Below are 19469 nucleotides of genomic sequence, written 5' to 3'. Positions count from 1 at the left end.
AAAACATTGAGGTATTAGCTTCTTAGAAGTTGATGCTATTGCTAGAGGAGCTGAAAGATGTTGAGTCGGAGTGGTCAGGCAAATCTGCCACTTGGAGTGGGGTCTGATTCTTTGGAGATTATCGAGTTCCCTAATAATAAAGTGTCTTCATTTGATTAAATTTATATTTTCATTGAGAATATATATTTATTTATTTATTTATTTATGTTTGAGAATACTATTAAATTAGCCGATCACTTTTGTCACATTCACAGGTAGGAGAATAAAGTTGTTAATGCTTTCGTAAATTTGATATCCTCTCAAACTTGTTATTTGATGTATAGAGATATTTTGTAGATAGCATTCTCTCCTCATTCTTGATGGGAGCTCAATGAATAATTAATTGTGTGTATTTAACTAGGAAACATACTACTAAACATAAGAAATAATTTTTGAATGGAAAAGGACTAAATGAGAAAAAATAACATCAAATTTAAAATGTGAATGAAAACTTAGGGATTGCTTAGGAGGCTGAAATGCAATTAAGATTACCGAAAATCATAGAAGTTTTGAAATGAGTGAGAAATCAAGGACGGACTAAAAGTGGGTTAGTGAAGTGTAAAAACAAAAGAAAAGATGATTGGATTGAAAACTTTGGGAAGTAAATGAGTTTGTTGTTACATATTAGGCCCAAGATACTCAGTTTAAACATGGGTTTTGGGAGAAAAATCTAAAAATATAGTAGCTATTTTAAATATTTGCAAATATGAAAGTGTTAGACCAGTCAACTTTTAAATTTTTCTAATTTTCAATTTTGTCCTCCCTTATCTTGTTACATGTCTTTTTTTTTCTTTTTTTTTAAAAAAAAAAATCTTTCATCTTCTCTAATTTTTTCTTTCCTTTCTTCCATTTTTTTATTTTCTTTATGTTTCTCATTTTTATTTTATTTTCTTTGTCTGAATTTTTATTTTTAAAATTTTATTTCCTTTCTCTGATTTTTTATATTTTTTTTTCTTTCTCCGATTTTTTTTCTTTTTTTTATTTTCTTTCATTTCTCTAGTTTATTTTTCTTTTTTTATTTTCTTCCCTTGATAAAATGTTATCATGGATAGCATGTTATCAGTAATATTATGATATCATGCTATCAGTGAAAACTTTTATGCACGATCAAACAATCTTGAGGAATCATTTCATCTCAGATACTACATTACACAATACATAAATACTACTAGTGATATCTTTACATTGATAGTAATAGAAATATATCACTAACAATAGCTATCAATGATATCCTCTATGACTATCAATATAGAAGGATATCATTCTATATCCATATGCATCAATAACGACATACAAACATGTCACATGTATCAACAAATCAATCAAAAGGCCTCGATAGAAACATATCAAAACATTATCATTGATAGAAACATATAAACAATAACCACTATTTGGCGATCATTGATAGCAACTGATAGCCAATTTCTAAAATTGAAAGTTATAACTAATAGCAGTATCATTAATAACAGTTATCAATTATAGCAATTGATAGCATATTTCTCGAATTGAAAGTTGTCGCTGATAGTAGCTATCAGTTGCTATCACTAATAGCTATTAGTGTTATTTACTAATAGGAACATCATAGATAGCAATTCATAATAGCTATTAATTATAACAATAGATAGTACATTTATTAAATTGAAAGTAATCACTGATTGCAACTAACAACGATAGCAACCAATAGCATACTTCTCAAATCGAAAATTATCACCGATAGCTATCAGCATTCTATTGTGGAGCCCAAAACAGTCCGTTAATATAATGGAGGCAATGACCATAATTAGGTGGAATTAGGGGGGGTGTTTGATTGGTAAAAAATTGGGAATGAATTATGCATGAGAAAGAAAGAAAGCAGGGGGGCGTGGAAAGCACGTGCCGAGTATAAAAGTGTGATTTGGGCATTATGGTTCTGGAAAATGGTAAGAGATGACGTCAAGCGTATCTAGGCGAAGGGGGGCCCACAAGGTTTTTTCTTTTTTCTTTTTTTCTTTTTTTCTTTTTAAATAATACTAATAATAAAAAAAAGAATAAGAAGAAAAAAATGGTTGGTCAATGGGGGGAAGTGGAGAAGAAGACAAAGTGAGAAATGAAATAAATGATGTATAGTGTGGACATGGAGGTTGGGGGCTTAGGTCTTTTCCATCATGCTACGTGTACGGTGTGATCAGATTCGGCACTGCCACGTCGTCTTAGCTGTGATGGGACCACCTTTTCTTGGGGACCACTCTCACCCCCAAATCTCTGAAAATCTACTGCCACTTGATTCTCTGTCAACCCCCAAATTCTATCGCCAATTTTGGAAGCAACCCATTTATTACTCTCTTTCACGCTTTCACCCCTCCTTCCTTTTCATTTTTCCTTTTTCCCCCCACCTCTCTCTTTTTTCTCTCCCGGTAAATCTTTTTTTTCTCCGTTTCTTCTATATTAATATAATTACATCACATGCTTCAAATGTCCAAATCTCAATATTACGAAAATATCACATAAATATCAATTAAAAACATATATACTTCTTAAATAACTAAAAAAAAAAATTAGTCTTATAAAACTCTTACAAAGAATTCATGTGGCACCAACAGATTTTATTGAATCATATAGACCACTTATGAAGATTTATTAAATCATAACAACTAAATATTAACTTTTAAAATGATAGAGACTAAATTTTAACTTTTTTTTTTTCAAATTTCAAAAATTAAATTTGTAATTCAACCTTATTTTTAATATTATATTACATTAATAACAAAATTTGATACAGAGTTACATTTTTTATTTAGTTGCAAATTAAGTGAGTTGCATATTTAAACATATGTGTCATTTGACAAAAGGAGAATATTTGTATTAGTGGTTATTTGTGAAATGAAAACCCATCATAAACTATAAATTGTACAACTTTTTGAAAAACGTACTTATGTTGTAATTATTATTAAGTACTTATTGATCTCAGTCCATGTCATGTATGGGCCATTAGACTTATTACGTATAAACAATAAGATTTTTATTTTTATTTTTTTGAATATTATTGCAACTGTTTTGCAATAAAAACATCAAATTGAATCGATGGATGCGGCCGTTCTATATAATTGTGTTTTTTTTTCTTCTTTTAATTAAAGAAATGCCATTGAATGGAAAGAAACAAAGAGAGAACTAATTAAGTAATTGGAGAGAATTAAAATGATGAGAAAAGATTGTGGGTTTTCCCAATGATGTTTAAAAAGGGAAGCTGATATCAGGCCTTTAACTTTTTTGTTGAATAAAAGCATAACTTTAGGGTTAAAGAACTCGTGAACTCTTTGGAACCTACTCCCCTTGTATTTCACAATACCATCTTCTCTTTTAACTCATGCAAAAATTACTTTTTCCTTTTCACTCTCCCATATATATATATATATATATAAAGAAAAAAAGAAAAAAAAGTACGAACTATTTCATTCCACCAGTGTTTTATGGTCCTAAATCTAATGCACTTGGCTCATATAACATTATTAGCCTATTTGAATTCACTTGAAAATAAAATGTTTTTGAAAAATTCATTAATATTCATGTATTTCACAACTATTTCTCTATAGTATTCTTTATATAAAAGTTTGGATGGTTTTTTATATACTAAAAGTATCATTATTAATGTCGAACTATTATAAAGAAAACAATAAAATACTATGAAATAATAATTGTTGGCGGTGATGATTAGTGGCTGTCGGAATTGGAAGTAAATGACTTTTGGGACGTTTAGGGAATTTTAAAAATTATACAAATTTGAGAGAGATTAACCATTAAACAGTTAAAAGCCATTATTCTAAAAGTTGATTTCAAGTTGTTATCTTATATAATGAGTGGGAATGTTGAGATGGCATTTACAATCAGCTTAACTTGTCCATTACTACTTATGTGAAATCGACGAGGGCTGGACTCGACCATCCCTACGATCAAGATTTTTACATACTCCTCTCAACGACGGTGGACCCGTAGTGTTTCGTGGGTTTAGACCGTCTTGGTTGGCATGAGTTTATTGAGATGACTACCATTTTAGAAGAAAAAGGATAGGTTTAGAAGAGGGTGCTGATGAGAGTGAGAAAAGGAAGATTTGGTTATGTGGTAATGGTAGATTCGGAAACATAGGATTCTTAAAAAAAAAACTTTTCTGGGTTTCACAACGTTGCTTCGACTTCAGCCTTTGTTGCTTAGATTCACTCAAACTGTTTTAAAAGCTGTGTCCTTTTTTCCCACTTCCCAATCCAATCCCCCTCTTCCTCTCCCCATTCCCGCGCGTGCTCCTCACACCCCTTTCTATTATTATTATTTTAAAATTAAATTTAATTAATTATATCCTACTATAATTTCCAGTTGACTCTTGTAATATTTTTCTAATACATTTTTTTTTTCCTTTTAATTATTTATTCCATATCCCATGATCCCAACCTCATTGGATCATAATTGCACAAACTATTTCTTCATTTCCATCACCACACTCAAATTTTATACCCCAACTTTATTTCAATTTTAAAATGCGACAATTAAATGATAAAGTATAAGATTTATTTATAGTTTTATACTGACTCATGTGTTTTTAAAATTGCATGATAAAATGTCTCTTTTTAGTTTATATTGCACTCAACTTTCATAAGGTAACTACTATGAGAAAGTTGACTTTGATTGAACCATGAATTGAGTAAAAAAGTTTGAGAGGATGGGAGAAGATCTTTTGTGATGTAGTCATATGTTAAGTCAATTATGACTGCGCATGATTGAAGATCAAATATCACTCAAAAAAAGTGTATAAAGTTTGTTGTTACTTTTCTTCTATTATTATATATACTTGTTCGTCATTTTCATATACCTAATGATTTTTGTAGATTATGGGGTGATTCTACTCATTATTCTAATGGTTATTTTACTCTTAACATGTTATGGTCAATATTTTTTTTTCTTAGAATCAGATACTATAAGTTTATGATATATATTTTGTGTATATCTCTCCACCTATTTTTATGTACATGATAAGTTTGCTTGACTAAATACATCATTTTCAACATATAGCTAATTTACTTTTATAAACCGTATTGATTAGATCGAAGTCTTTAAAATAGATTCTACGATATTTTATTGGATTTTCTTATTATTAAAGGACTTGTATCTACCTTAATCTACCACTCTACCACCACTAATAAATGATATAGAACCATTTGTTAGCTATGGGAAAGACGCAACAATTGCTTAGGGGAAAGTTTTAGAGCGTTTGGTATTTTGTTCTTCCATTTGCATTTGCAATAAATTTCTCACTTAATTGTCAAAATCACCTTGTGATGATACATCACATCAATATTTATTGAGTCTCTTCAAAGATTTTTTTGGCAGACCATCAAATCTTGGGTAGTTAATTTCTACCTCCATTTATTTATTGCTCTTATTTTATACGTGCATACATACATAAATGACCATTGAATAATGGATGTCTTGGTAGTTAATTTCACTCCACGTTGGAAAAAAGAAAAGAAGAGGAAAAAAAAAAACTTGGGTTCCTTCAATTTTTAAGGAATACAAATTTAGCTTTTAAATTTTAATTTATATCGTTTCAATCTCTGTATTTATTTTTCGAATAATTTATACACTCTTGACATTAGTCATATTGTTGGATTGTTGTTATGATCATAAAGCTTTTATGTAGCTTATTATGATGCGCTCTGAGTCCTTGTGAGTAGTCTAGATGGACACGTATAGTTTACGAAATTGAAGTATCTAGACAATTAGTGCATCTAAGTCTTCGTCTTTGTGCTATAAGACTATCCTTCACATCGAGGTAGATTGAGACCCTTGGTTCGATTTGCTATTGGTGATGGACGTCGTTGTTTAGTTTGATTTGACCATTGGTTGGAAAGGGGCCTTATCCTCCAACAGTTTAGTACTATAGTTATTTTGGATGCATATAGTTCTCGCAAAGGTTGGTGCTTTATGTACCTTGGTACTAACCTTCTAATTCTAGAGAGATGGTTGATGTCTCTTTGCAAGTACATTTGATGGTGGTTAAGGTTAGTCGAGATGATAGTATAACATGGCTTCCTTTTCATTCTGGTGTGTTTTTCGGTCACTAGTGCTAGAGTACTTACGTTCTAGGCATCTTGTGGTGTCTTGGGATATTCTCCTTTAGGTTGACGGTATTATTTTCAAACATTCATTTATTACCTGGCTTACTGTTCGTAATCGATTACAAATGCGATATTATATTCATAGATATTTCTCTGTTATACTGAGTGACTGTGTGTCCGCATGTGCACAGATGGAGTTGAGTCTAGATATCACTTATTCTTTGAACTACATTAGGATGTTTTATTGTCCAAACTACATTAGGATGCAAAGTTTAATTGGATTTGTCATTTTAATGTCGGTAATCGGCTAAGGTGTAAGGTCTGGAGAGTTGTTTGGTATGTTTGTTATGTTGTTATATATCGAGTCGTCCTTAGGTGATTAGTTTGACTATTTAGTCTAAGGTTCTTATTATTATTATTTTTAAGTGTCGTGAGGCTTCTCTTGTGGGAACTCAATCGACTCTTCCTCTTAGGATATTTTTCCTTATGTTGTGTATGCTTGTTTTCCTTTTGTTTGGTTGGTTTTGTCATTATTCGTTCTTTCGTTTTTGTGACATTTTGTTCGTGTCTGGACCTCAAGCTGAGAGGTCACTCTCTTTTTACTAATCCATTACCTTTGGGGAAAAACTATGAATGATAACAATATTGTTACTTTTAACATTTTTTTTCTTTGTTTTATATATATATATATATATAAACACTCAAAGTAAAAATTTAAAAATAAACTCGAGTTTTATTTCAAATGACAAAATTAACACGATTTCATAAATAAAAACCATAAATTTATGTGGATCAGAGGATCCAACTTTTGGATCGTTACTCCATTTGTTAACATCAATCAAAAGAATGAATTTTAAACCTTAATAAATATTATTCACTTGTTTGACATGTGGGTAAATAATTTGATGCTATTCATTTGATATGTTTTGTTTTCTTTAATTGTTTTTCTTTGTTTGCTTTAAATTGTTTTTTAGTCAACGAGACAAAATAATTAAGATTTGTTTAAAATCGATGTATCTTCATCATCTACACTCGATGTTAATGAGGAAAAAAGTATGGTTTTACTTTATGCAATTTAATCAAATTAAATGTCTCACCACATATTTGTTTTCCATCACATTTCATATGTCTAGAAACAAATCTAGATCACTGTCAAGTAATCAAAATAAATTAAAATCAATAAACATGCACATTTAAGGCATATTTGATATTTGTACGGGTTTTTTTTTCCAAAAAAGATATTTAAACTGTTTTTTTTTTTTAATGACAGCTTGAGTGAGAAAATATCCGATTTAATTTTCATTTTTATTAAGAAAGTTTAGATACTATCTTAGTCCATAAATTTTAAATCTCATTCTATTTTGTTTCTTAAACTCGTCTATTTTAGTTCCTGAACTTTTAAAAAATGTTTATTTATTTTGATTTTTGCTATTAAGATTAAGTTAACTTTTAAGGATGAAATATGTTTAAGAATGAAATTGCATTTAACACGGGTTGAGCAAGATGAAGATGAAGTAAAATGCCAATGACTAGTGTGTCCAAATAGTAAATGGTCAAAATCTTGAACCCAAATGATTTTTGAGATCTCCTATAAATCGCTTAATTCAAAATTGAAATCATAGATTTTTTAGTGTGACTAATTTATTTGACAACCTAATCATAAAAAAATACAAGTCATTTAACCATCCTGTTTGAGAGTTAGCAGAATTTTAATAGCATAGACCATAGTAAGTAATTTGTATAAATTTAGAGACTAGAATGGACAATTTTAAAAATTTAGATGCTAGAATAGAAACTTTGATGGACAATTTTAAAAATTTAGATGCTAGAATAGAACCAAATTCAAAGTTGAGAGAAACAAAATAAGATTTAAATTTATTTGATTGGGAAAAAATCAAAATAAAACAAAACAAAATCTGGAGCTTTTAAATATAAAATAAGAAAAATAGTATGTTACAATCCATCCAACACATTTACTTTATAAGGACAAAAACAAAATTAAAATAATTACCTTACCAAAAGAAGGGTTAATTGTTAAATTCGTCTATATCAGAAAATAATAATACTAATTAAAAAGTAGAAAAACATGATAAACTCACATTTGTTGTGAATTTGGCGAGTACAACGAGAACACTATGAAAAAATATAATATAATAACAATACATAATAAAATAAATAAATATTAAAATAAAAATATGAAAATTTAAAATTCCTAAAATTCTCCAATCCTTTATTTGCTTTTCTCACCGATGTGTAAAGATCCACCAAATACTATTATTTATAAGCAATTTGACAAGTAGGAGGTAGAATGAAGTGGACACTAAGATAAGTATCTATACGACACTTGGACTTCATGTAGAATGACACATTAGGGTTGACAACGAGACGGAGCGGGGCCAGGGATGCACTCCTCGTCCTCGTCCCCGTGGGGATTTTTAATCCTCGTCCTTGCCCCATTCCCCATTTTGAGGAGTCGGAGTCGGGGTCGGAATCAAGGAATCCCCATCCGGGGATCGGGTCCCTGCGAGGAAAATTCCCTCGCCCATTAGTTTTTCTTTTTAATTTTTGAATTTAAAATCAATAATTTTTTGTATTTCTATTGAAATTATACACTTTTTAGGTAACAAGTTAGTATTATTATTGTTTTATTTATTTATTTATTTTAATAATAAAAAATATTTTAAAATTTAATAAAAAGTTAAAGTTAATTATATTAAAAAAATTAAAAAATAAAAACAGTAAGCTACTGTTATATATGTCTCATTAAAAACCTTACTAGGAAAGTTCCAATGGGAAAAAACTCTAGTGAAAGAAAAACAGTACATATTTCATATATATTTATACTATAAAATAATACAATATATTTACTACCCTCGTGAAAACGTCACTAAAGATCTTTGAGTTGTTGCATTCCCATGTTGTGCATCAATTTTTCAGAGGTTGCGGTTGGTAATGATTTTGTAAATAAGTCTGTCAGGTTATCTTTCGAACAAATTTGTTGTACAGTGATGTCACCATTTTCATTAAGACCATGAGTATAGAAAAGCTTTGGTGAAATATGTTTTGTTCTATCTCCTTTAATATATCATATTTTGATTTGGGATGTGCATGTTATGTTATCTTCGTATAATATCGTTGGAAATTTTTTTACTAGAAGACAAACCACATGTTCCACGAATGTGCCGAGTCATTAATCTTAGCCATACACATTCTTGACTAGCCTTGTGAATTGCAAGGATTTCAGCATTATTTGAAGAAGTGGCTGTTGTAGTCTATTTTATTGATCGCCATGATACCACAGTTCCTGCACATGTAAATAGATAACCTATTTGAGATCTATCTTTGTGTGAATAAGATAAATATCAGATTTTGCATAACTAACTAGATCAAATTTTGATTTATTTGAATAAAACAAACTCATATCAATCATTCCTCAGAGACAACAGAGTATCTGTTTAATTTCATTCCAATGTCTTTTTGTTAGAGAAGAACTATATCTTGCTAATATATAGATTGAAAAATGCAATATATGATCTTGTATTATTAGCATGATGCATAAGAGCACCAATTGTACTAAGATATGGTACTTCAAGACCAAGAAGTTTTTCATTATTATCTTGAGGTCGAAATATATATTTCTTCACATATAGTGAATGAAGTTCCACTGGAATGTTCAATGGATGTGCTTTGTCCACATAAAAACTTTTCAAAACTTTTCTTGTATAAGTTAATTGATGAACAAATATCTCATCTATAAATGCTCAATTTGCAAGCCAATGCAAAATTTTGTTTCTCCAAGATCTTTCATCTTAAATTATTTCTTAAGATATTTTATTGCCTTTGAAAACTCTTAAGGAGTTCCAATTATATTTAAATCATCAACATATACAGTTATAATAACAAATTCTAACTGTGATTTCTTTACAAAAATACATGGATATATTGAATTGTTTTGGTATCCTTCGTTCAACAAATATCCACTTAGGCGATTGTACTGCATTCGTCCCGTTTCAATCCACATAGCGATCTCTGTCACTTTATTGAATACTGTTCCCGGGAATTTGATATATGTTTTAGGTACCTTAAATCCTTTTGAAATTCTCATATAAATATCATCATCAAGAGATTCATATAAATATGTTCTGACTACATCCATAAGATGCATATCCAGACTTTTGTACATAGGCAGACCAATTGAATATTTTAGTGTAATTGCATTCACCATCGGAGAATACGTCTCCTCATAACCAATACTAGATCTTTATGGAAAAACCTTTTGTTATTAGTCTTGCTTTATATCTTGTGACCTCAATATTTTCATTTTTTTTTCTTACAAAAAACCATCTGTAACTTACAGATTTGACACCTTATGGTGTTCGAACTATTGGTAAAAAAACCTGACGTTTTGAACGTGAGTTTAATTCTGCCTCGATTGTTTTTTTCCACTAAAACCAATCTTTTCTATGTTGACATTATTCAACGGATTTTGGTTCAGAATCTTCATTTTCAAAGATAAGAGCAACATCATATGTAAAAATGTTGTTATAACTATATGAGTTCAATTTCATCTTTTTCCGGTCGTGACATAGTTTATTAAAGTCTCATTATTATCTTTATGTATGATACTTTTCTCATTAGTCATGTCATGAATTTCTTCTTAGGCATTTACATCCTCAACCAAGTCTTCTTGACTATTAATTATTTTTCTTTTTCGAGAATTTTTATCTTTGGAATCTACTAGTCTACCACACTTCTGGTGTATTCCAAACTCATTAGTGACAACTTGCTGTGTTGTGATATCAATTTTTGATGGAACATTTGAAGTTGGTATATGTGAGTTAGTTACTTTCTTGCATCTATAAATGCATTTGGTAACTGATTGGCTATATTTTGCAAATGAATTATCTTTTGAACTTCAAGTTCACATTGATCTGTACAATGATCTAAATAAGACAATAACTATACATTCCATGTAATTTCTTTTTTCAACTTTTTAATTTCTTCCCCTAATGTTGAAAAGTTTGTCTCATTAAAATGACAATTAGCAAACCGTACAGTAAATACATCACCTGTCAGGGGTTTAAGTATTTGATAATTGATGAGGAATAACATCCAATATATATTCCTAACTTTCTCTTTTGAGGACCCATATTAGTGAATTGTGGTGGAGCAATTGGAACATATACTGCACATAAAAAAAATTCTCATATGGAAAATATTTGGCTTGTGGCCATAAGTTAATTGTAATGACGAGTACTTATGATAAGCTACTGGTCTAATGCGTACAAGTGACGTTGCATGCAAAATAACATGTCCTCATACAGATGTAGCAAGCTTAGCCTCATAAGCAATGGTCTAGCAATTAACTGCAAACGTTTTATGATGATTCTATTAAACCATTTTGTGTATGGACATGAGCTATAAGATGTTCAACACTTATCCCAATTGACATTCAATAATTATCAAAAACTTTAGATGTAAATTCACCAACATTATCAAAACGAATGACCTTAATTGTATAATCAGGATATTGTGCTCTTAATTATTGAGCAAGTTAATCCTACAAATACAAGATTTTGACTTGATAATAAGCACACGTGTGATCATCTGTTGGATGCACCTATTAATACCATAAAATATTTAAATTGTCCACTTCGTGGGTTAATAGATCCACATACATCATCATGAATTCGTTTTAAGAATGCAAGTGATTCAGTCCCCACTTTGATTGGTGATGGTCTAATGATTATTTTTCCTTGAGAGCAAGCTGATAGCTCTAAAAAAAAAGCTATTATTCCTAATTTAATTTGGACTCGTTTATGGATTTTATGTGTTAATTGTATTATTTTGTAGTACCAAGCAACCGAGAGGTAGAACCTAGCATTTGGAGCTAAATGGGGTTAATCTGAAGCAATTTGGAGTTGATTTGAGCATTTGAGCTTCAAAGGAGTATAAATGACCAAACCGTCCTTGTGGAAGTGTCACAATGTTCGTTATATACCTAAGCCCCAACGATCGCGCAATGTCGAAAGGCAGTAGCATCAGACGCAAGGCAGTGTTACAAAGCTACGGATTCTTCGATGCGATTGCCAACCTTCCACGGGGATTTTCTTTAGACCATTCACAGGGTAGCGTTGCAACGTTACGGCTAATTCTATATATACTCTAATTCTCCCTCTTGCTCTAGAAATTAGATGGACTCAATTCCTAAATTATATTTACCCTTTGCATTTTAATTTCTTGCATGTTTTTAATTCTACAAAAAACAAAACTCCCACTTTGACTACTTTTCATAGTCAATTTTAGCTTAGAAGAGATCTAATTTTTTGTCTCACTATGGTTCAACGTCGTACTTATCACTATTGCTAGGTTTTTGTAGTAATAAAGTAGTTTGGTGATTTATAAGTATTCTTTTAATTGGTTTGAGGTTTACTAACGATGTAAATCCCAGTTTGTCGCAAGCATCACATGATAATTAATTAGATTGAAGAACCTTTTGGCTCTTCAATGGGTGTCTATTTGAATTCTCAACAATTCTCCTCATCTTTATAGATTCTGAATGACTTAATCGGTCAGCCAAATTGTAAATGTGTCTAGATTTATGAACTTCAAATTCATTATTGCATATGTTTTACTCGTATATGAGTATAATATAATCCAGAAGATAAAGCATAGAACTCTTTCAGTATACGTTTTTCATATGATATAAAAATACTCCATATTATTCTTTCTATCAGTCTCATTACGATAACCATTGCAACGTATATCTTTAAGACTAAGTAGATTTCTCTTTAATTGACTAGAGAACAATACATTGTCAATTGTGAATTTTATTCCTCTAGGCAAAATAATACTTGTTTTTCTAAATCTTTAATTAGGTTTGCAAAACCTGATATTGTATTAATTTTTATTTCCGGTATTGTCATTTTGGAAAAATGTTTTGTACTTGTAAATATTGTATGTGTAGTTGTATTGTCTACGAGACATATATCTTCTTTACTCATTTTTTAGTCATCTAGCATATGAAAATTATCCAGGTTTATTCATTAAAACAAAAAAATTACATTAAGAAAAATAATATTTGGAATACACAAAGGTCAACATCTACTAAGAGGAAAAAGAACATGGAGATGAATAAAAAAAACGTTAGAGTATAGATATTTTCAAAATTAAAGGAAACATTTGATGTTCCATAAATTCTTCCGATTTTCTCTTTAAAAGATTCAAAGAAGTCTGTCAGAACCAAGTTTTGAAGGAGCTTTTATTCAAGATTACCTACAAGCGGAAACGAATCTTTGCAATTCATTGTGACAGAATTCCACATATACATTCAAATATACTAAAATGCATTCATAATGCTAAAGAGACCGAGAGATCATACCAGATGAAGACTTCTTCTTCACAGCAAATCAGAAACTCAATCGTCTACCTCGAACAGTCTCAACACGAATAGAAGGAAACGGAGATGACACCATCACTCAGAGCCTCAGTATTCTTAGAATGAGAATCCATAGGTGGGCTTTGTTCGGATTTGGTAGAGGGAAGAAAAAAGAGAGATCGTATACAACGATTAATCAAGTGAGAGATAGGCTCGTCTATCGTATAGACAAAATGCTTGATCGTTTAGGTGAAGTATATAATTGTGTAGAAAAAAAGATAAGCGATCGTCTAAACGATCATATAGAAAAACTAAGCGATCGTCTATACGATCGTTTAGTAAATATCGGGCGCTAAACGATTGCTTAGGAAAAGGGTAAACGATCGTTTAGTAAATAGCGTGTGTGGGTGTAATCGTTAAGCGATCACTTAGCACTATCGTATAGGTAAATAATCGTACAAACACTATCGTATAGGCACATATTTTCTAAGCGATGACACACTTCAACACAGTGACCGCGCATCTCATGCTTAATACACATTGAGCTATTTATGCGTCTCAAAGTGATTTTTCAATTCATTCATCCGTTATTAAAATAGAAGAGATGTCGTCCCATTTCCCTTTTAATCGTCCAATTAATGAACAATGAATATGATCACATCATATTCATAACTTAATATCATATATCAATCATAGTATTTTTCCTCCACTAGATATAAATCATATTTATATCCAATTTCCTCCAAATTAATGTATCTCATACATAAAGCTAATTATATCATATATAATTAACTAGTTCAATTATATCATATATAATCGAACTCCCTCTTGTCAATTTGAACATTTCAAACTGAGCCAAAAATTGACTCTCAACTTGTATCTAAGCTACCAAAGGGACCTTATGGACCTAAGGCTCGAAGCTCCAACGGTACATGAATAGCTGACTAAACTTTTTAGTCATGATGTCCACCATCTGTAGTTGCCAAACATTCCACTAAAGACCGACAACTGCAATCTTCTTACCACATATATATTTATGTGTCCATCTAAAGGTCAATTTACCGTATTGCCCCTGTAGTTACATCTTACTCCTTAAGTCCACTAATCCCTCTAATGAACAATACAACATAGTCTTACTATGTGTGAACACCTCTCAGCCCATGAGAAGGTGTGTGGCACCACGTCGTTCAAGCTTCAGGATCAGCCCTTAAGAGAGCAATCTATCTACTTACCTCTGCTTCGGGGAATGAGTGAGCTCCATCTTGTGAAGCTGAGTTCCCAGTTCTCAAATCAGATGAATCCCCAAAGTGGTAGATTTGAGTCGGTACTCTGACCACTTGCACTCATGCAAATCAAAGGACCGCCCTCAATGGCAGAAGTTTTCAACTCATTTAGGATTGAGGTTATGTTACCTATGGTCATCTTAGTGAAGTGAAGTCTTAGTCATGAATGGAGTTATATGATGAGACATTAACACTTCGAGGTCAGGTCTTATCAAACTCTTTGTATAGGATGCCCCCGTTGCATGTCCACTACACGAATGATCAGGATTAGACCATCTGTGACAAGTCACAATATTTGTAATAATTCCACAAAGCAGGTCACGTCCGTAGTGTTACCAGGATGAGGTTTCCCTCCTATATCCATATACTACAGACTATTTTGGTTGTCATTTAAGACATGATCCACTTGTATGTCACTATATACATGCTTAAGTTACATAAAGACAATCAAGGATATTAAGTTTATTAGTTTGTGGTAAAATAAAAAACATCTAAACGTGCAAGTCAAGAAGTGAAGCAAATATCATATATATTATACATCACAAGTGTTCTTACAAAGTTGTTTACAGACTATAGGACACAAGACTTTAGGTCACAAACCCCAACAAGTTTGTCATATGGGATGGGTCAAATATGTCATTATCTTGGTATGCAAAATTTGCTTCCACATTCTTCCATTTTTCTTCTAAGGAGGCTTGATAGAGATTAACTAAGTGTTTTGACGTACAACAGGTATGTGACTAATGCTCAATCATTCTGCATCAGAAGCATTTATTTTCAATACCTTTTGAATTCTTATCTTGTAGAGCTTTTCCTTTGTGATCATCATTTTGTGTGGTTCTTTTGAAATTTAAATGATTAGGACGATTATCACAAAAATAATTATTTCTTCATTTGCCATGGTCATGAGCTCGATCGCGACCATGACCTCAACCACGATTATTAACATTCACAACATTCACTCAGGGAATAGTGTTGTTCTAGTTGGTCGAGATTCATGGTTTTTCATCCATAATTTGTTATTTCATTCTGTCACGAGAAGACATTAGATGAGTGCATAATATTTTCGAAATATTTCTCTTGATATTGCTACTGCAAGAGCATTTCTGAAATGTAGAACAATGTCTTATCTAACATATTGATTTAAAATTTTGGAGCCTAAAATGCATCCATTTACGATGAGCTTTAGGAAGAAAAAACTTTTTTTTTTTTATGATCACATTTTTTATTTCATCTAGGTGTATTTTGACATCAAACACTAATGACAAATAATTATTACCATTAATATCAAATGCTACAAATTCTAATTGTATAATACTTTTCATTGTAATACTATTACAAAATATTATATTTATATTAGAAATTTAATAGATATTAAATATGCAAAATAATATTATATCTATTAATTATAATGGAGAGAGAAAAATCGACATGCCTTTTGGACCTACCTTTAGCATGGAAAACGATAGGAGCTCGCGCTGATAACGTGTTGTGAACTTGAGGAGTTCAACAAGAACATGGATATGAGAAAATATAGTATAATTATAATATATATAAAAATAAATAAAGCATAGCATATAATAAAACAAAACAAAATAAGAAAATATAAAAATTATGTAAATAGAAAATATGAAAATTTAAAATTCTCTAAAATTCTCCTTCTCACCAATGTATAAATTACCAAGATCTATCAAATGCCACTATTTATAGGAAATTTGGCAAGTAAAAGGTGGAATGAAGTGGACACTAAGGATGAGTATCCATGAGGCACTTGAACTTCAGGTAAAATAACACGTGGTGGTGATTGAAGAATTGCACACGCTCTTTTAGGACACTGATAATGGATACTAATGTGCATTTATTTTATCATAATATTTATATTAACATTGATATTTACGTGATGGAAAAAGTTCATTTTAGAAAAAATAATAATAATAAAAGGAAAAAAAAAAGGCATTTGCACGAATCTTCATAGGTTTTGGAAATAAATTGGAATGTTATGTGACAGATAGGACAACAGGATAATTAAATTATCTAAGATAATGTGTGTGTATAAATATATATCGGGGCGGAAATGTATTAAAAGTCGGACCATGGATTCCGAATCAGATAGTCAAAATCTCGGGGCTCCACCTTTTTTTTTTTTTTTTAAAAAAAATTATTATTATTATTATTATTTTTTTTTTATTAACTACAAAGTTTGGTTCAAACTTGCAAATTGCACCATCATTTCCCTCTACCCTAAAATTTAATTTAATGAACTGATATCATTATCTAAAATGTTTCCATATGGTAGCAATATATATATATATATATTTATTGTATCAATGATTTCATCTTTTTGACACCTTCCTTTACTTGACAATTTCAAACTCAATATTGATATCACTACAAGAAATCTACCATTTAGTGACGAAAATCTAGCGACTAAAAATATAGCATCGCATCTCTAGGGATGAAATACACTTTTCGTTGCAGAGGTTGCGACGAATACATAAAAAGTCGCAAATTTGCAACTATAAATCCTGTTCGTCGCACAACTCATGCAATTAAAAAGTAATAGTCACATGGTAAGGTGCGACTATTGCCATTTACGTCGCACTATGTGACGAAACGTGGGAAAAGTCGCTGACCTAAATTGCGATTAAAACTCAATTAGTCGTAAATTGCAACTTTTTCTGCCTTTGTCGCGTACCCAATTAATTAGACGAGACATAATGGCACTATAAGGTATGTGACGAAACCACATTTAGTTGCATGATACGACGATTCAGGTCGTAGTCACAAATTGTAAATCTTTTCTCCATTTTCCTTTCTTCTTCGTTTACCGCATCATTCTTTAGGGTTTGTTTTTTTTCTTCTTCCAACCCAAAACTTCACGTCATCTGTCAGGATTTTTTTCTTCTCTCTCTCATCCATTAACCGCAATTACTGTCGGCACGCCTCTGGTAGCCTTCTGTTCACCACACATCATTGTCATAGGTGGGTTTTCTTCATCATCTCTCTCTATTCCGTTTCTATATCCTCATTTGTCGCGTCTCTCAACCTCATCTCGCAGGTCTTCATAAACTACCGAAAGTCGCAGCTATCGAGCATCTTTGCCCCTTGATTGTAATTTGGAGAATGGTTGTATAGTTTGTATGTGTTCGAAGTGAGTTTTGGAGGATATTTTGTGGGTTCAAAGTGTGGATTGGAAGTCATTGTGTGATTATGGATTGATGAGTTTAATGTGCAAGTTGGAAGTCGTTGACATTTTGGCAAGTAACATATAGTTGTGTCTATTTACTTGAATTATATGACTCCATTATAAGGTTGATTTCGTTCTTAATTAAGTCATTTGAAAGTTTTTAGGTCCTTCCATCATGTTGAAAGTAATTAATTATTCTTATTATGATAGAACATTGAAAGTTATACACATTTTTATTTATTTTAAATAAGTTTACGATAAGTTTATATATATCGTCTGATGCTTGTTCATAGGATATTTGAATTTATTATGTATTTAAAATATAACTTGGAGAACAGTTGTTAGTTAAATTGTATGTATTTGAAGTGAGTTTTGGATGATGCTTTGGGTGTTCAAACTGTGTTTTGGAAGTCATTGTTTGATTGTGGGTTGGAAGTCATTGTGTGAGTTGGAAGTTATTGACATCTTGGCCAGTTATCTAAATTGAGTCTATATGCTTATTTTTTTGGGTTGGAAGTCATTGTGTGATTGTAGAATTGGAAGCATTTGATTATTCGTTAAGCTCCTAAATTAAAAGTTTGTAGACTCTTCCATTGTGTTGGAAGCATTTGATTATTCCTATTATTATAGAATGTTGATATATATATATATATATATATCTACCTATTTTTATTTAATCAAAACAAGTTCATGATAAGTTTCTATATGTATGATGTTTTTTTTCCATAAGATAAATTATGGATAAAATTTGAATAAAACCGCAAAATAGACAGTGCAAAGAGTATATTGATGGAATAAGAACATTTATTAGTTTGGAAGAGAAACATGTTATGAAGGAAGAACATCATAAGAATGAAAGAAATAGAGCCGCTATAGAAGAAGAGTTACGAAGTCAACGAGAAGAGTACAATAGAAAATTCAGGGAAATGAATGAAATCCTAAAAAAATTTTCCGACGGAAGATCTTCTCTCAACAAGGTAATTTTATTAGTTTCAACTTATTTTCACATTAGTCAAATTAATGTTAAATTATGTATTGTGATTTTGGCTTGTGGTATAATTATGAATAGTTGTGTTTACCGTTAGAAATATTGGAGGGGGGAGGGGGGGGGGGGGGGAGATTAAGAATGTGTATAGTTATGTTAGGATTTGATGAGTTTATATTCATTATGTCATTTCATTATGTGAGATTGAGTTTTTATGTTACTTATGTTGTTATTTGATCATTTATTGTTAGGTTTGTTATCTTGTTGTGGTAGCAACTGAAAGAGTTCTATAGTTATTTATGATTGCAAAATGTATTGTTCATTGCAAAACACTAGTGAAAGAATTTTTGTATATGGTTCTTCCTATATATGTTCTCTTTGCACTGTTGTCTGTTCTCCCCTTTGTCTTCTTGGCTACCTCTTTCCATGGTCGTTTGTGATAATCACATAACTTAATTATGTTTGAAAATAGCTTGATATGTGTATATTTACGTGTGCAAGACTAAACTGAAAT

The sequence above is a fragment of the Benincasa hispida genome, chromosome 4 (assembly GCF_027475165.1).
Source record: "Benincasa hispida cultivar pf3 chromosome 4, pf3_genome.v1.1, whole genome shotgun sequence".
NCBI classification, from domain to species: domain Eukaryota; kingdom Viridiplantae; phylum Streptophyta; class Magnoliopsida; order Cucurbitales; family Cucurbitaceae; genus Benincasa; species Benincasa hispida.
This window is presented reverse-complemented; position numbering follows the sequence as displayed.